Source organism: Choloepus didactylus, chromosome 2 (assembly GCF_015220235.1).
Source record: "Choloepus didactylus isolate mChoDid1 chromosome 2, mChoDid1.pri, whole genome shotgun sequence".
NCBI classification, from domain to species: domain Eukaryota; kingdom Metazoa; phylum Chordata; class Mammalia; order Pilosa; family Megalonychidae; genus Choloepus; species Choloepus didactylus.
Window position 1 is genome coordinate 149,890,012 of NC_051308.1, and position 18,231 is coordinate 149,908,242.

The 18,231-nt window shown below is 36.8% G+C and overlaps 1 protein-coding gene across 9 annotated transcripts in view; it reads left to right on the plus strand.

Moving 5' to 3' along the window:
* Nucleotides 1-18,231, plus strand: part of EVI5 (ecotropic viral integration site 5) — a 245,388-nt gene that overhangs the window by 210,958 nt on the left and 16,199 nt on the right. The gene's annotated exons all lie outside the window — the stretch shown is intronic.

Below are 18,231 nucleotides of genomic sequence, written 5' to 3' on the forward strand. Positions count from 1 at the left end.
CTTCATGATAAAGTCCTTTGAGGACCAAAAGTTTTTTAATTTTCAGGAGGTCCCATTTATCTATTTTTTCTTTTGTTGCTTCTGCTTTGGATGTAAAGTCCAAGAAACCATTGCCTAACACAAGGTCCTGAAGATACTTCCATAGGGGTTTGATAGGTCTAGCTTTTATGTTAAGGTCTTTCTTTGATCCATTTTGAGTTGGTTTTTCTAAATGCTGTGAAGTGAGGGAGGAGGGGATCCTCCTTTTTTTTTTTTTTTTTTTTTTTTTCTTTAAACAAATGGAGATCAAGTTTTCCCAGCACCATTTGTTGAAGAGACTATTCTTTCCTAACTGAGTGGTCTTTGCAACCTTGTGAAAAATCAGTTGGCCATAAATGTAAGGATTTATTTCTGAACTTTCAATTCTATTCCATTGGTCTATATGTCTGTCCTTGTGCCAGTACCAAGTTGTTTTGATTACTGTGGCTTTGTAATAAGTTTTAAGATGACGAAGTGTGAGTTCTCTTACTTCATTCTTCTTTTCAAGATGTTTTTGACTATTTAGGGCCCCTTACCCTTCCATATGAATTTGATGATTGGCTTTTTCCATTTCTACAAAGAAAGTTGTTGGAATTTTGATTGGAATTGCATTAAATCTATAAATTGCTTTGGGTTTTAATGACATTTAGTCTTCCAGTCCATTAACACGGAATGTGTTTCCATTTATTTATATCTTCTTTGATTTCTTTTAGCAGTGTCTTGTAGTTTTCTGTGTACAAGTCCTTTACATCCTTAGTTAGATTTATTCCTAGATATTTCATTCTTTTATGCTATTGTAAATGGAAAAAAAACTTAGCTTTTAAATATCAGATGCTTTTGTGAAAACAGAGGCAACTGAGATTTTATAGCCAAATTTGACGCTTCTAGAAACATAGAACTAGATTAAAAATAGTCAATCCAGTTTCAAATGTAACTAATTTTTAGGAAATGCAAGCTTACCCAATGACATAAATTAACTCAACTCTTCAATACATTCTGTTTCAAGAATTTTTAATTTAACTGGTGACCAAATTCCTGTAATTATTTCCAGAGTAATTTTTTTTTTAACTTCAGGGCTATTTATCTTTCCATTAATTCCCAGCCTCCAAAAAGAATATGTACTATACCGCACTCAGAGAAAAAAATAGTAATAATCCACACAGAATGCTTTACCTTTGTTCAAGTCTTCTACACCACTTTCCAGTTTTATATTACATTCATAAAAAAGAGTATTCTACTTGTTTCAGTTTGCTAAAGCTGCCATTATGGAAAATACCACAAATGGATTGGCTTCTTTAAAGGGGATTTGTTAGGTTACAAATTTACGTTTCTAAGGCCATAAAAATGTCCAAATTAAGGCATCAACAAGAGGATACCTTCACTGAAGAAAGCCAGTGGCATCCAGAACACCTCTTCAGTTTGGAAGACACATGGCTGGCGCTGCTGGTCCTTTGCTCCCAGATTCTGGTTTCAAAAAGGCTTTCTCCAAAATGTCTCTGGACTTCTGTCTCTCTTAGTTTCCCTCTCTCTCAGCTCCTGTGCATCCTTGCTTGTTCTCCCAGGGCGTTTCTCTCTAAGCGTCTAGGGGTCCTCTCTTAGCTTCTTTGAGACAAACCTTGGGCTTCATCTTTTAGCTTAACATCTCCAAATGTCTTTTTGTCTGCGTCTCCAAGCGTCTGGGTCTGTGTTGGCTCTTAGCGTCTCCCGGGGGCAGACTCTGGATTACATATCTTAGCTTCTCTCCAAAATGTCTCTCTCAGTTTCTCTGAGTGCCTTCTCTCAATGAGCTCTCTTAAAGGACTCCAGTAATCTAATTAAGACCCACACTGACTGGGTGGGGTCATATCTCCATGGAAATATTCAGTCAAAAGGCCCCACCCCACAAGATTAGATTAAAAGATCATTGCTCTTCTGGGGTCCATAACAGCTTCACACTGGCACACTACCCAATTATATACGTATACATATCCCTCTCCTGGTATAGTTTTTAAAAAAAAGACTTTTAAACTTGTTCATAAAAATATGTGTGCCTAATTATGGTAATTTTATTAAGAAGCTGGAGTTGATTGATGAGAGCATGAACAAAAAAAAAAAGGTAGTTTTAGTGGGAGAGAAGGGTGAGATAATGAATGAAACTACTTAGAATGGAAAAAAATTCCAAAAACAAGCTTAAGAGAGGTGTTAGAAAAGGTAATAAACCAAGGAAGGAAAGCTATTAGGAACATTAAGATAGGATATGCCTTGAGATGAGTTTGTTAAGGAACTTCTAGGATAAAATATGGGTGAGTGGCCAACTTGGAGAATATGGAATCAACTTGAAACTAGGGATTTGGATCTGGTGCCCAGATAAAGAACTAAATAAGTATGCTCAAGGAGTATATCACAGTGGTCAAATAACAGAACACGACTGGAACTGTAAAGCAAAACTTGGATGTTAAGATGTGTCAGACAGGATATTTTCTGACAGTATCTTAGACACTACGGAAAGTATAGTATGAACTTACTCTCAAGGAACTTACACCTGGTGGGGAAGAGTGGAAAAATTAATTTTATAAAGAATGTGTGGTTGGCACTGACAATAAATACTTAATAGTTCATAAATGGGAGATAACAACAGCACTTAATTTCATTTATCTTAATTAATGCTTGTTATACTCTCCTTGATGCTCAAGGGCAAGCTGAACTGTGAATTCCTTGATGGCAAAAAAAAATTTTATCTTATTCAGCCTTAAGTTTCTTAGGGTTCTTCAAAAGGCCTGGTACAATACTCTGTACTTGTGGATTTGCTGTTATCTTGATGTTCAAATTATCCCAAATTTGGCTAGTTGGAACTTCAGGCTGGCTCCGGTATTTTGTTTTGTTTGTACAACCCCATTAGTCTTTGAGCACTTCAATGTTCTTTGGCACTAGGCAGCAATTTTTTTAATAGTACTTTACATCAAATGAGTATATAGATAGATTTTCAGATATACAGTAGTAAAACAATGTTTATTAGTACTGATCAGTAAATTTGTTAATAGAAAGTCCCAGCAATTACTCTGAAAAATAAAATGGAAGCATAAGTCATAAGAAACCACTTCAAGGGAAACCGGAATTCAAGATACTACTTTGGTTATCATAAATGAAGGCAGATGGTAATAAGCATTTTTTTTAAGGAAATGGAGCCAACTGTGAAGCCTATAGTGATAAGTTTTACAAGTTACTTATAGCACATTTTAAGCAAATTTAATGTTCAGTGAAGGTGGAAGAGACTTCTCTTCCTTTCAGTGTTCCCATGAAGAAACCTAAGAGTGTAGCACACTCTTAGATCTTAGACAAGAGGAAAATGAATGATAAATGTCTAAACCCATTTCAAAAATATATTATACCAATAAACTGTTAATATAACTATGGTATTAAATATATTTATGTGGCATTTAGAGTGATACTAATAGGATGTGCTTGAAGGTTTCGTTTGACCTGGTACAGAATGCTAAACTGAGCAACAGTTTTAAAATCCAGTGAATCAAAAAGATGAAGAGACAGCCAACTCAATGGGAAAAAATATTTGGAAACCATGTATCGATAAAAGACTGATATTTTGCATATATAAAGAAATCCTACAACTCAATGACAATAGTACAAACAACCTAATTATAAAATGGGCAAAAGATATGAAAAGACATTTCTCTGAAGAGGAAATACATTGGCTAAAAAACACATGAAAAAAGTTCATGTTCACTAGCTATTAGGCAGATGCAAATTAAGACCACAAAGAGATACCATCTGTGCCAGTTTGGATGTATTATGTCTCCCAAAATGCCATTATCTTTGATGCAATCTCATGGGGCCAGATGTATTGGTGTTGATTAGGTTGGAACCTTGTGATTGAGTGTTTCCATGGAGATGTGACCACCCAACTGTGAGTGTCACCTTTGATTAGGGTGACCTCTTGATTGAATGTTTCCATGGAGGTGTGGCTCCACCCATTCAGCATGGATCATTATTGGATCACTGGAGTACTTTACAAAGAGCCACACAGGCCCAGATGCTGCTGCAGCCTAGAGAGGAGTGTCCTGGGAGAAAGCCATTTTGAAACCAGAACTCCAGAGCAGGCGTGAGCCACATCCCTTCCCAGCTAACAGAGGTTTTCCGGATGCATTGGCCATCCTCCGGTGAAGGTACCCAATTGTTAATGCCTTACCTTGGACACTTTACAGCCTTAAGACTGTAACTGGGTAGCCAAATAAACCCCCTTTATAAAAGCCAATCAATTTCTGGTATTTTACATAACAGCAGCATTAACTAACCAGAACATCATCTCACACCGATTAGAATGGCTGCCGTTAAACAAACAGGAAACTACAAATGCTGGAGAGGATATGTAGAAATTAGAACTCTTATTCATTGCTGGTGGGACTGTATAGTGGTACAGCCACTCTGAAGGACAGTCTGGCGATTCCTGAGAAAGCTAGATATCCAACTAACCTTCGATCTAGCAATTTCACTTCTCGGTATATACCCAGAAGATCTGAAAGAAGTGACACAACAGATATTTGCACTCCAATGTTTATAGCAGCATTATGCACAGTTGCCAAGAGATGGAAACAATCCAAATGTCCTTCAACAGATGAGTGGATAAACAAAATGTGGTATATATACATGATGGAATACTGCGACAGTAAGAAGGAACGAGGTTGTGAAACATTTGACAACTTGGATGAACCTTGAAGACACAATGCTGAGTGAAATAAGCCAGACACAAAAAGAGAGATATTATATGTTACCACTAATGTGAACTCTGTGAAAAATGTAAAATAAATGTTTTATATTGTAGAATGTATGGATACCTAGAGATAGATAGCAACTAGTGAAGGGGGAATGATAATCTAATAAGAACGGATAAGTTGTGGAGGGTAATCTTAATGTTATGGGAATGCTCAGGAATGACTGTGGTTTGTTAATTTTCTTGAGGTCTGGCAGGAATATGTTGGAATGTAGTTATTTTAGGTTATTTGTTTTTCTTATTCCTTTGTTTTGTTTGAAATGTTTTTTTTCTTTTAATTTTTTAATAAAGTTTAAAAAAAAATCCAGCGAATTTACTCATGTGTTCGTTCAGGTTTCAAGGGATAAGTGTTCATTTCTTTCATTTATTCAAAAGCTGATTATCCCTGCTCTTTAACTCTTGCTTTCTCCTTTCATTATCATGCTAGTACTTCTAAAAATATCCATAAAATGGAAAGGAAGGGAAAAAAAATCTATAACTGTGGCAATTTATCTAGTTCTTAATAGCAGTTGAGAAACTGTCATCTTCATTACAGTGGACTAAGAGTCAGGAAACCTGTATTCTGGGCCCAACTTTGCCACTAATTAGCTGTCCGACCTTGGGATGTCAATTGACTTTATATATTCATTCAATCAATGAATATTTGAACATCTCTTTGTTCCCAGGCATGCCTTAGGCCTGGTTTCAGTTTCTGCATCCCAAAGCAGTTACACTAAATGATCTTTAAAATCTCTTCTAGCTCAATCCTGGGACTAGGACTTCCATACAGGGAGTGTGAAAGTCATAGCCCCTGTTATTAAGGATTTCAGACTGGTAGGAAGAGGTAGTTGGTATAGTCATTGTTGTGGGAGAATCACATGGGTCTGTGGCCTAGAAACACGTCAGATAGACTCTGGACATGGACTGCGTGAACTCTGTATTGGAAGAGTAGAAGATAGGAAGATAGCCAGGGAAAGGAGAGTATTTCAAGCAGAGAAGCCATTATATATGGAAATATGAGGCAAGTAAAGAGTTCACAAAGGAGACCAAGAAGGAGCAACTGTAAAAGTAGAAGGGAAACCAGTAGACACCTCTGAAACCAAAGAGCGATTTTCCCTACTTAGTTTGTATTTCATGTGTAGTGCTGAAAATACCATTGATGTGATGACTGAGGGTAAAATTTTCTTGACCAAACAAGAGGAAACCCATAAACTTCAACCTACTTCCTTGATTATGTTTTGGAATAGTTGAATTTTATTCCTTTTGAGATTTTGGCCCAAAAATTAGATTTCAGAGCCAATTTGAATCCTGTTAGTCTAATTTAGATATTCTTTTGCTGTTATCCACCAGACTACACAGTGCATGTTTTTTTAAGAATGTGCTCTACATTCTGAAATATAGAAGTCCAAGATCTTCACAAAAGTCAGAATTTTGAAATATAGTCAATCAATTAAAACCCTTATTGTCATTCATATAAAGTATTTCAATTTTAAAATGCTAAGTTTTTAAAAGAAGTAATAACATAGTGTTGAAGTTTTTTGAAATAGGAACATTTGAAAAGGTACTCCACTAATTTACTAAGTGTCTATTAAAGGGGAATTTGTATGAGATGAATAGCGAGCTCTCTCAGATTTGCAAAAACTAAAAATTTTAAATTGTGGTTGGAAGTCTTTAGGGCAGTAAATCATGTGCTTTTCATGGACCATATCTCACAGATGCAGTTGGACATGAGATAATCAGATTTTTACTCCCCACAAGCTGGACAGCTGAAAATGTTATGCTAGCAGTACATGTCAAAGACTTAGTGTTATTTTGCTGCCTGTCTGATTTAAGTTGTTGTGGTCTGTCTGAGGAACCTGTGATATGATAAGATAGCATTCATAAGGTCATGTGGTTTGCACGTACCCAATCTTAACTGAGCAGCCTGTGAACACCTCAGGATGAGAAAGAGAGGAATACAAGCCTTGTCTGTTTGAAAGCTTATGTTATCAGTGACAAAATAGTGTGGGTGTGTGGATATATGTGTATGTTAGTTTAAAAGTACTTTTCCATCAGGAGTTAGGTTTATTTTCTGCAAAAAAGTGAATACTATAAATGTATTCATCTCCTTTTACTTAATACTTGAGTCTTAAAGCATTAAACTTTTTGTCACAAATATTTTCCTGCCTATTTAAAATGGAACTGTAAGAGGTGGCTGCCATTTTTTTCCCAACTGGGGGGAAAGAAAACTGATGTGGAAGAGGAATGCTGTTGGTGAATATTTTTAATTAATTAAAAATTATTTCTGTATTTCACAAATATAAAATTACTTGCTTTCAATCTGGCAACATCCCCATTAGAAACATATCTACAAAATGGCTGTCTGGTTTTTCAAAAATATATCACTGCTTTATTGAGAAATAATTTACATTATACATATTCATACACATACAGTACAAGTCACCCATTTAATGCATACAACAAAGTGGTTTTTAGCATATTCGTGGAGTTCTGCAACGATCACCACAGTCAATTTTAGATCATTTTTATCACCCCAAAAGAAATCCTATACCCATTAGCAATCACTCCCTACTTCCCCCAAAGTCCTCCACACTCAGCCATAGGCAAATAGTAATATACTTTCTGTCTCTATAGATTTGCCTCTTTTGGACATTGCATATAAATGGAATCAGATAATATGTGGTCCTCTGTGACTGGCTTCTTTCACTTAGCATGTTTTCAAAGTTCATCCCATGTTGTAGCATATGTCAGTAGTACTTCATTCCTTTTTATTGCCAAATAATATTCTTTTGTATGAATATGCACATTGTATGTATCCTTTCAGTTGACAGGCATTTGGTTTGTTTCCACATTTTGGCTATTATGAATAATGCTGCTTTGAAAATTCAGATACACGTTTTTGTGTGGGTATTTGTTTTCGTTCTCTTGGGTATATACATAGGACTAGAATTGCTGGGTCATATCGTTACTCTGTGCTGAACCATTTGAGGAACCGCCATATTGTTTTCCAAAGTGGCTACACCATTTTACGTTTTCATTAGCTTTTCCAATTTCTTCACATCCTGGTCAACACTTGTTATCTGTCTTTTTAATATATATATTTTTCAAATGTTTACGCATGTATGAAAACATCAAATTATATGGTTTAAATGTGCAGCTGTATTTGTAGTAGCTCCAAACTGGAAATAACCCAAATGCCCATTAACAAATTAATGGATAAACAACTAGTAGTGTATTCATACAACATTCTATTGAGCAGTTAAGAGAATGATCTATTCATATAGGCAACATTGTTGACTCTCAAAATAATTATACAGCATAAAGAATATTGCAACTTAAAAAAGGAATAAACAGTTTATGATTCTAACCATATAAAATTCTAGAAAATGCAAACCAATCTATTGTGAAGGAAAGTAAATTAATGGGGAGGGCAGGGAAAAAGAGATAATAAAGGGCACAAAGTAAATGTGGGGCACAAGGTAAATATGGGGCAATAGATATTTTCTTTATCATTATTATGATTTAATGGCTTTATATATGTGACAAAGTATCAAATTATATGTGCAGTTTTTTGCATATCAATTATATCTCAATAAAGATTTAAAACATATATTAGGGAATAAGAGAAGTCTCAATAAATTTAAAAATACTGAAATAATAAAAGGTAACTCTCTCTGGCCACAATTGAAAGAAGCTAGAAATCATTAACAGAAGGAAAATTGTAAGCTTACAAATATGTGCAAATTAAACAGCACACTTTTACCCAACCAATGGGTTAAAGAAAAAATTACAAGAAAAATTAGAAAATACTTAGAGACAAATGAAAACAAAGATACAACATATGAAAACTTATGGAATGCAACAAAGACAATGCTTAGAGGAAAAAATATATAGGTATGAATGCCTATATTTAAAAAAGAAGATCTCAAACTAAATAACCTAACTTTACATCTTGAGGAAGTAAGAAAACAAGACCAAATTAAACCCAAAGTTAGCAGAAAAGGGGAAATGATTAAGATTAGAGTGGCAATAAATGAAATAGAAACAAGAAAAACAATTGAGATGAAACAAAAAGTTGGTTCTTTGAAAAAATCAATAAAGTTGAGAAACCTTTAGCTAGACTGATTAAAAAAAAAAGATGGCACATAACTAAAATCAGAAAGGAAAATGGTGAAATCCCTACTGACCTCATAGAAATAGAAAGTATTACAAGAGATTATGAACTTTTGTATGCCAACAAACTAGATAATCTAGAAGAAATGGAGAAATTCCTAGGAATACATCAGTTACCAAATTGACCCAAGAAGAAATAGAAAACATCAACTAACCTATAAAGTGCAGAGATTGAATCAATCAATAATCACAAACTTCCCACCAAGAGCAGCCCAGGACCAGATGGCTTCTCTGGTGAATTTTACCAAGCATTAAAGAATTAAACCAGTCCTTCTCAAACTCTTCCAAAGAATTCAAGAGGAGGGAATGCAACCTTATTCATTATATGAGGTCAGCATTACTCTGATACCAAAGGCTAGCAAAGACATCACAAGAAAAACAAACTATAGACCAATTTCTCTTATGAATATGGATGCAGAAATCCTTAACAAAATACTAGCAAACTAAATCCAATAGCATATAAAAAGACTGTACACCATAATCAAGTGGGATTCATCCCAGCAATGCAAGAAAAAGACTGTACACCATAATCAAGTGGGATTCATCCCAGCAATGCAAGGGTGGTTCACATAGAAAAATTAATCAATGTAATACACTACATAAATAGAATGAAGGGACAAAAAATCACATGATTATCCAATAGATTCATTCAACAAAATCCAGCACTCATTGATAAAAACACTCATAATGGTGGAAATCGACAGGAACTTCCTCAGTGTGATTTAAAAAATTGTATATCACTTATAAGACATGCCTAGCAGTAGCAAATTTGCAGAAATAGAAAGCAGATTCGCAGTTATTGAGGAACGGTGCAATGTATGGAGAGGGGAGGAGAGTGTGTGTTTATAAAAATAGAAGGGAAAAATCTCTAAGTTTTTTTGTTGTTGTTGTTGTTTGTTTTTTAATGGTTTCAAATAGAAGTCTGGATTCTCTAACTCCTTTTGGAAAACCAGGTTTGGCCACCCTGTATGACTCCACCATCTCTCCCTCATACTCTGGGAAGAGCAGCCCTGCATCAGTAGCGGGAAATAGAGGCAAACAATGAAGGCCCTTTTGGGTCAAAAGGAATGCCAGCTGGGTCACCAAAGTCACATTCCTGAGCTACAAGACATCTACCATCATTTTCTTGATTATGCAGAAGTGGCCTTGAGTGAACATTTCAGAGAGGCTATATAGGAATCCACAAAACCTTTACATTATTTGCTCTGACAGTGATATCAACTACAGGAAGTATAGGCCTGAAGGCTCTGAGAATCTCTCTATATGCTCATCCCACATGGCCATAGTGACTGGAACATTAGAGGAGACACATTCACTCTAGCTTGCTGCAGTCTCCTCCACTCCCTATGAATCCAGTGTTTCTGTACCTATTATGCCCCCTCTGGCCCCTATAGTCTTAAAACCAGTGACACCAGCCAAGTGACATAACTCTGGAAAGGACCATGGGCTGGTTAGATTGTGCAGTGCAGCTCCTGAAAGTTCTCATATAGCTGGAACTCTCATAGGGAATCTTGCCACTGTGGATGTTAGGATAGGAGATTCAGCTTCAGGCAGGTGGCTCCCTCACAAAGGCTCAATATTCATTATACTGAACAAATTGATAGCAAATTCTAAGCAGGACCAAGGCCATTCTCCTGTTTGAAATTTCTGGTGCTGAACGAGGTTAGATCTTTGGCTAAAGGCATTGCCATATTTGCTGTATCATAAAGCATAACTGGGTGAAGTTTTTGGTGCTCAATCAAGGAAACCAGTAATGAAAGCTTTCTCAAATTGGCTGCACTCATGAGGCCTTTAACTGGTATGGAGTTTTTGGTGTTCAATGAGGCTATAGTATTGGGTGGAGGACTTCCCACATTCACTACATTTGTAAAGCCTTTATCCACTGTGAACTCTCAGATGTGGAATGAGGCTGTATGTTTTTCTAAAAAATTTAACACATTCACCACATTCAGAAGGCTTTGCTGCACTGTCAACTCTGGTGTTGAATGAGGTGGAATCTGCTGTTAAACAATTCCCTACATTCACCACATTCATAAGGCCTTGCTCCAGTGAAATTCTTCAATGTTGGATGCGATTGTGGCTTTGTCTAAAGGATTTCCCATATTCACCACACTCATCCAGTATGATCTCTCCAGTATTGAATAAGGCTGAATTTGCAGTTAATGGAATTCCATGTTTGCCACACTGATAAGGCCTTCCTCCAATATCAGTTCTCTGGATTGGTCAAGGTTGGAGCTTTGGCTAAAGGATTTCCCACATTCGCTACACTCACAAGGCCTTGTTCCAGCATGAACTGTCCAGTGTTGAATAAGGCTGATTTTGTGATTAAAGGAATTCCCACATTCACCACACTTGTACAGCTTTGCTCCAGTGTGAATTCTCTCATGCCAAACAACCTTGGATTTGCACGGAAAGACTTTTCCACATTCGCTGCATTCATAAGGCTTACCTCCAAATGAATTCACTGATACTGAGCAAGTTTGTATTTGAATCTGAAGCCTTTCCCACATTTACTGCACTCATACAGTCTTTTATGATGAAGTGTCTTATGCTGAATAAGTGTATGTTTGTAGCTGAAGGCTTTCACACACACTACACTCGTAAAGCCCTTCTCCAGTGTGGACTGAACAAGCATACTTTTGTGGCTGTAAACTTTCCTGCATTTGCCACACTTGTAATGACATTTTCCCGTTTGAGAGGTCTCCCTATGCTCAGTACTGCCATGTGGCTTCACCTCTTTTGGAGTGGCCTGCTGCTGGAGAAGGCCCATCTTGGTGAGGAATTCCTTCCCAACCTCTCCACAGGTAAAGTGCTTCCCTGGTGCACAGAATCTGTAGCTCTACACAAAGGCTATGTCCATGTCCCTGCTGAGTTGTTTCTCACCACTGTGCTTTTTCTGATTTTGGTGAAGGTTTATACTGAGCCAGAATTGTTTCCCGCATGACCTACACATGTACCGTTTCTGTCCAGGGTATATTCCTTGGTGCTCAGCCAGGTAAAAGATGTCTTTCATGACAGCAACACATATCTCACAGAGGTGAGCCTCTGTTGATGGATCTGACTTTGGAGTCCTGCCCTGTGACACTCTTTACACAGAAACACTTCCTTATTCTCTGATCCACACAAACAACCTGAGCCAGGCCAACAGCACAGCTGCCTCCATCAGAGCCTGAGGGTGGAGCCAGGTTGTGTGTGCTGTGGAATCTTGAGCACCAGGCAACTAGGGTGGGGGCCCAGGTACAACCATCCCTAGTAGGTGGGCCCTGGTGCAGGTCATTCTGAGTGGTTCCACCGCCAACTTTCAGACCCACCTCTGTGCTGTTGGGACAACACCTCCCCTTGTGTCTTCTCAATCTTGCCACGTTGGTCCCAACCTAGCAATCCAGCAGCCAAAATGATCGCCAACCCTTGTTATCTGACTTTTTGATTCTAGCCATCCTTGTGAGTGTGAAATGATATTGCATCATAGGTTTGATTTGCATTTCCCTGATGACTAACACTGTTGAACATCTTTTCCTGTGCTTAATGGTGATTTCTTCTTTGGAGAAATGTTTGATTCAAATCCTTTGCCTGTTTTTTGGACTTTTTATTTTGGAACACTTTCAAACTTACAGGACATTGCAAAAATAATACAAACCCATACAGAGAACTCCCAGCACACCATTTTAACCCCCAGACCCAATAGTTTTAACATTTTGCCACATTTGCCAGATCATTCTAGCTATCTCTCCATTATCCTATCAGTCAATCTTATCTATCCATCTATCTGTACCAGTCCATTTTCTGAACACTTGAGTGTAGGTTATTACATCATGCCACTTAATACTGCTATGTACATTTCCTAAGAACAAGGATATTCACTTATGTGTCCACCTTAAGTATAGCTAATAAGTCTAAGAAATTTAACATTGTCATGAAACTTACAATCTATGTTCCATTTTTTTCATAAGTCCCAATTATGTCCTTTTGAGCCTTCTCTCCTTCCTTGTTAGAGCCCATCCAGGACCGTGTATTGCCTTTGATTATCATCATCTTTTTAGTTGCTTTTTCTATCATTTTTTTTTCAATTGTGAAACATGCAACATAAACTTTCCTATATCAGCCACTCCCAAGCATGCCATTCAGGGGAATTAGTCACATTCACTATTTTGCAGTACCTTCAAACCCTCTCATTACTAAAACTTTCCCATCTTCCGCAACAGAAACCCAACACCCATTTTGTGTTAACTCCCTATTCCCCCTGCCCCACTTCCCCGTCCCTGGCAACCTGTACTCGCATTTCTGTCTCCAAGAACTTATTCACCAATATGATATTTTCTTTATAGTTACCATGAGACTTAAGTTTAACAGCCTAAATCTGTAATAATGTTTGCTTTGATACTAACTTAACTTCAGTAGTATACACAAACTGCATTCCTATACCCCTCCATCCCCTCACCTTTATGTGGTTCTTGTCATGAATTACATTTTTATACATTGAGTCCAAAACCATTGATTTATCATAACATTTTATATATTTGCCTTTTAGATCCAATAGGAAGTAAAAAAGTGGAGTTACAAACCAAAAATACAATAGGGCTAGCATTTATGTTTACCCGTCATTACCCTCAATAAAGAACTAGAGTTCTTTATTTCTTCATGCAGCTTCTATCTATTGTCTATTATTTTTGTGACCTGTAGAACTCTTTTAGCATCTTTTGTAGGGCTGGTATAGTGGTGAAAAGGTCCCTTGGCTTTTGTTTATCTGGTAATGTCTTAATCTCTGCCTCATTTTAAAGACAGTTTTGCTGGATAAAGAATTCTTGGTTGTCAGGTTTTTTCTGTCAGCACTTTAAATCCATCATCCCACTGCGTTCCTGCCTCCATGATTTCTGATGAGAAATCAACACTTATATTGAAGTTCCCTTGTACAGAATGTGTTGCTTCTCTCTTGTGGCTCTCAGAATTCTCTCTTTATCTTAGGCATTTGACAGTTTGGTAATAATGTGCTGCAGTGTGGGTCTATTTTACTGTATCCTGTTTGGAGTTCATTGACCTTCTTGGATATGTTTATTCATGTCTTTTGTTAAATTTTGGAACTTTTCATCCATTATTTCTTTGAATATTCCTTCTGCCCCTTTCTTCTCCTTCTGGGACACCCACAATGTGTATATTAGTGTGCTTGAATGTGTCCCACAGTTTCCCTAGTCTTTGCTCACTTTTCTTCATTCTTTCTTTTTTCTCCTCCTTAGACTGGATGATTTTAGTTGTCTTATCTTCAAGTTCACAGATTCTTACATTTGCCAGGTCAAATCTGCTGTTAGACTCTCTAGGGAATTTTCCATTTGTATTACTGTGATCTTCAGCTCTGTTTTGTTCCTTTTCATAATTTCCATCTCTTTACTGATACTTTCTTTGTGTTCTTGTGTCGTTTTCCTATTTTCCTTCGGTTTTTTGGTCCATGTTTTCCTTTAGCTCTTTGAACATAATTAGGATGATTTTTCTTTTAAAGTCTTTCCCTGGTGTGCCCCAGGTCTGGTCCACCTCGTTGACAGTTTCTAATGCTTTAATCTTCATCTTTGCCTGGGCCATTGCTTCCTGTGTCTTTGTATGTTTCACAATCTTTTGTTGAAACCCGGACATGTTGCTTGTATCCAGCTAGTGTTGTGACAGAGCTTTTCTCAAATGCCAGGAGCTAACAAAAATAAAGGAGGAAGAAAGAAAACACCTTTCCCAGTCTTTGCATATTGACCTGTGCCAGCGAGTGCTCTCTCCACCAGGGCTTATCCATACAGTGAATCTGGAGAATAGCTCCAGGCCAGAGTGTTGAGGCCTCCCTGGTCATTGCTGCTTGTGTGGCCCTGGTAATTCCCCCATTTACATGGATACAAATGTCCTCTCTTCCAGAGGAAACAGTTTTCTCATGCTCCTGAGCACTGTACTGTATGTCCTACAGCCAGCAATCCCTTACTCCAGGCAGCACAACTTGACTGCTCTCCTACAGTGTTCTGCAGGAGAGCTCAGGTGAGCTGCTTTCTACACAATGGGCAAATTCTAGGACAGTGAGTCCCTCAAGCCACCACCAGACAAATTGGGCCAGACGTATCTGCTCCCAGTATATGCTCCCTCCAAACTGGGACCAGATGTGCACACTGGGAGAGCCATGCTGCTCTGCGTTGAGCCAGAGAAGGGATAGGAGAGGGGCCAGCCAGGGCACTAGGAGATCCTACCACTTTTAAGTGGCCTTATTCTTGATTTCAGCATTCACCTTTTATCTCTTTTATGCAGCTTTTAGAAAGATATTTCTGCCAGTTCTTGATGGTTGTTCAAAGCTTCTTTGGAGAGATGGAGCCCTGAAGTGTCACTCTCCACCATCAATGATCTTTTTTCCTCTCCTTTGCAGACTTTTTTATTAGATTATTTGCCTTTTTATTATTGAGCTGTAAGAGTTTTTTATATTCTAGATAAATGTCCCTTATCGTATCCGTGATTTCTGATTTTTAAATGGCTTTAAGATATTTTTAAAACTGGAACATTTCTAAATGACTAGAATGGTTTTCAGGGTTTTTTATATGGAGCTCTAAGAAATAGAGTAATTGACACTCTAGATTAAGCCTCTGTTTTGATTGGTAAAAGAAATGGGACTTATTTTTAAATTCCTAGTCTTATCTCTAATACCAAAAGCACAAGCAACACAAGCAAAAGTAAAGTAGACACCATCAAAATTTAAAACTTTCATTCTTCAAAGAACACCATAAGAAAGTGAAAAGACAACTAAACAATGGAAGAAAATTTTTGGAAATCATGTATCTGATAAGGGAACTGGAATACATAGTATGAATCCTAGCTTTACCACTTTCTAGCTGTGTTACTTTAGGCAAGTTACTTAGCTTCTCTGTGCATTAGTTATGTCATGGGAGTTTTTATGAGGAGTATATGAATTAATACTTGAAAAGTACTTAGATCATTGCCTGGAACATGGTAAAAGCCAAATACGTGTTACTTATGTCAACTGTATCACAAAGATACATGTACACATACAGTCACAATGTAGTATTATAAATTATTAGATAAATCTTAGGGCATTACTCCCCTCCTTCAGTGACTTCCCCACAGGCTTCATTATAAAGTCCAAACTCTTCAGCATAGCATAAGATTCTTCATAGAAGCCCCTGATTTCATCCACAGTTTCATCTCTCACTTCGTGACCTATATCCAGGCACCCCAAACCACTTGCAGCTTCCCAATACACAATAGTCTCTGGCCCCCTTTTTACATGCCACGTGTTCCTGGATTTCCCCTCCCCACACCTTCTGCTCATCCTTTACGACCCAACTGAAGCATCAACTTCTTACTCCACCAAGAATTCTACCTTCTAGTCAGTAGCTGCTTCTCCTGTCAGCTTATTTAACACTTGATGTGCCATCTTAGAAATAGGCTGTCTGGTTATCTGTTTCCCCTGAAAATTTTTAACTCCCTGAAGACAGGAGCCTTGTCTTTATTTGCCTTTCACTTTCCAGCATCTAGTACAATGCTTGTTACCTAAGCACTCAGTATGCATTTGATCAAAGAGCTGGATAAATTGATAAAGCCTATGATACAGCATTAGGGAATAATTAATTCCAATTAACAGAATTCAATCTAGATAGAAAATAAGTATTGTATTTTTGTGTGGGTGTTTTGCTAAAGGTTTGAATTTTTTTAATGTTTCAGCTAAAGGTTAAAATCAAATGAAATCTACATGGTACTTTGATGTAGCTTTAAAAGTTAAGAGTGAAACAAGTGTGAAGTGATTTATTTCCTGTAATTCGTCATAAATTTACATAGAACCTCATTTATTCCTAGCCTCATCACCATTGACACTAGAGGACCTTCTAAATAATGTTAATGGTTTCAATTTTATCAAGATTTGTCAGCTGCCAGGAAGAGGACATTCAGTGACAGTTTCATTTTGTTAGCACAGAATACTCGATAAATCTTAAGTATGTAGAAAGAGTTCTTTATAAGTGACTTTTTAAATTTCTTCCAGCCCTCCTTCCTCTGGTAACAAATGTACAGTGTAATTGTGTTCAATTCTAAACTTAAACCGTTCCACTCTTTTCACTTATTAATATGGGTTCTTATCCTTTCCTTGCTTCTAAAAATGTGAATTTTAACTATGGTATTCTATGTATTTTAGATAGAAGCTATGATTTTTAAAAACATTGTGTGCTTTAACAGTTTCTTTAATGGGTTACTTAGCTGGAAGCCAAAAACATTTTTAGTGTAATCTATTTAGTATTATTTTAATGAAATTCTTCAATTTTTAAAAATTTCGTCTGATTTTTAAGTACTGTAGATTTGAATTTTTGGCTGTTTATGTAGTGAAATGATCAAAAAGTCATGACTTCTAATTGATCACTTTATTGGTTTCCTGTTCTGATTCACTGGAAATCTTTTTTTGTGCTTGTTGCTAGTTTTAATCTCTTGTCATGTTTACAATTCAGTTCTTGAAGAAGTTGATAATTGAGACTAGATTTAGCATCTCATTTCCCATTTACATTTATTTTAAATTTTGAAAATAGAGAAAACTATTAAAAGTGTTCTTTAAGGAGTCCAACAGAAATTACAAAAAAAAAAAAAAGGAAATCCCTCAGCACAGGACAATTCTAACTGATTATGGGACTTTGGATCTGTCTTCCCATATAAATATGATGTAACATTATTTAAATTTTAAATATTTTACCTAACTTACAGAAACTTTACAAAGATTGATTATACAAATGTACAAATAGGAGCTTTATAATCTGATATGACTCAGTCTTGGAAACTTACTGCAACTGTTTTGCAGTTCACTTGGTGTCACATGACTCACTTCAATGGTTTAAACCCTGTCTAGTAGTGATCAAAGTTCATTTGGTTAGGGGTTTTTTTTGGTGTGTGGATGACTTTTTTCCACTTTGTTGTGGATTGATTGTCTTTCAAAATACCCAATGCAGTCCTTCCTCTTACTCTTGTGAATCTCAGAACATGGTAGTTGTCTGCACAATTCAACCTCACACTGATACAGTGGGGAAAAGCTTTTAAACTTGAAATAATACACATGGAGGCACTTTTAAGTGTAAAGCACCACATAATATAAAGGTTTATTATTAATTTCTTTAACCCTACATTTTAAATTTGATGAAGAATAACCTGTTGTGTCTCTTTAAAATCAAATGTAAAAATCAACTTAACTTTTTCAAGTTACCTATATCCTATAATGTACTAAAAGAAAGGAAACACTGAGAACATGTTGTCTCATGGACCTCTTCTGTCCATACAGACACTTGCCCAGG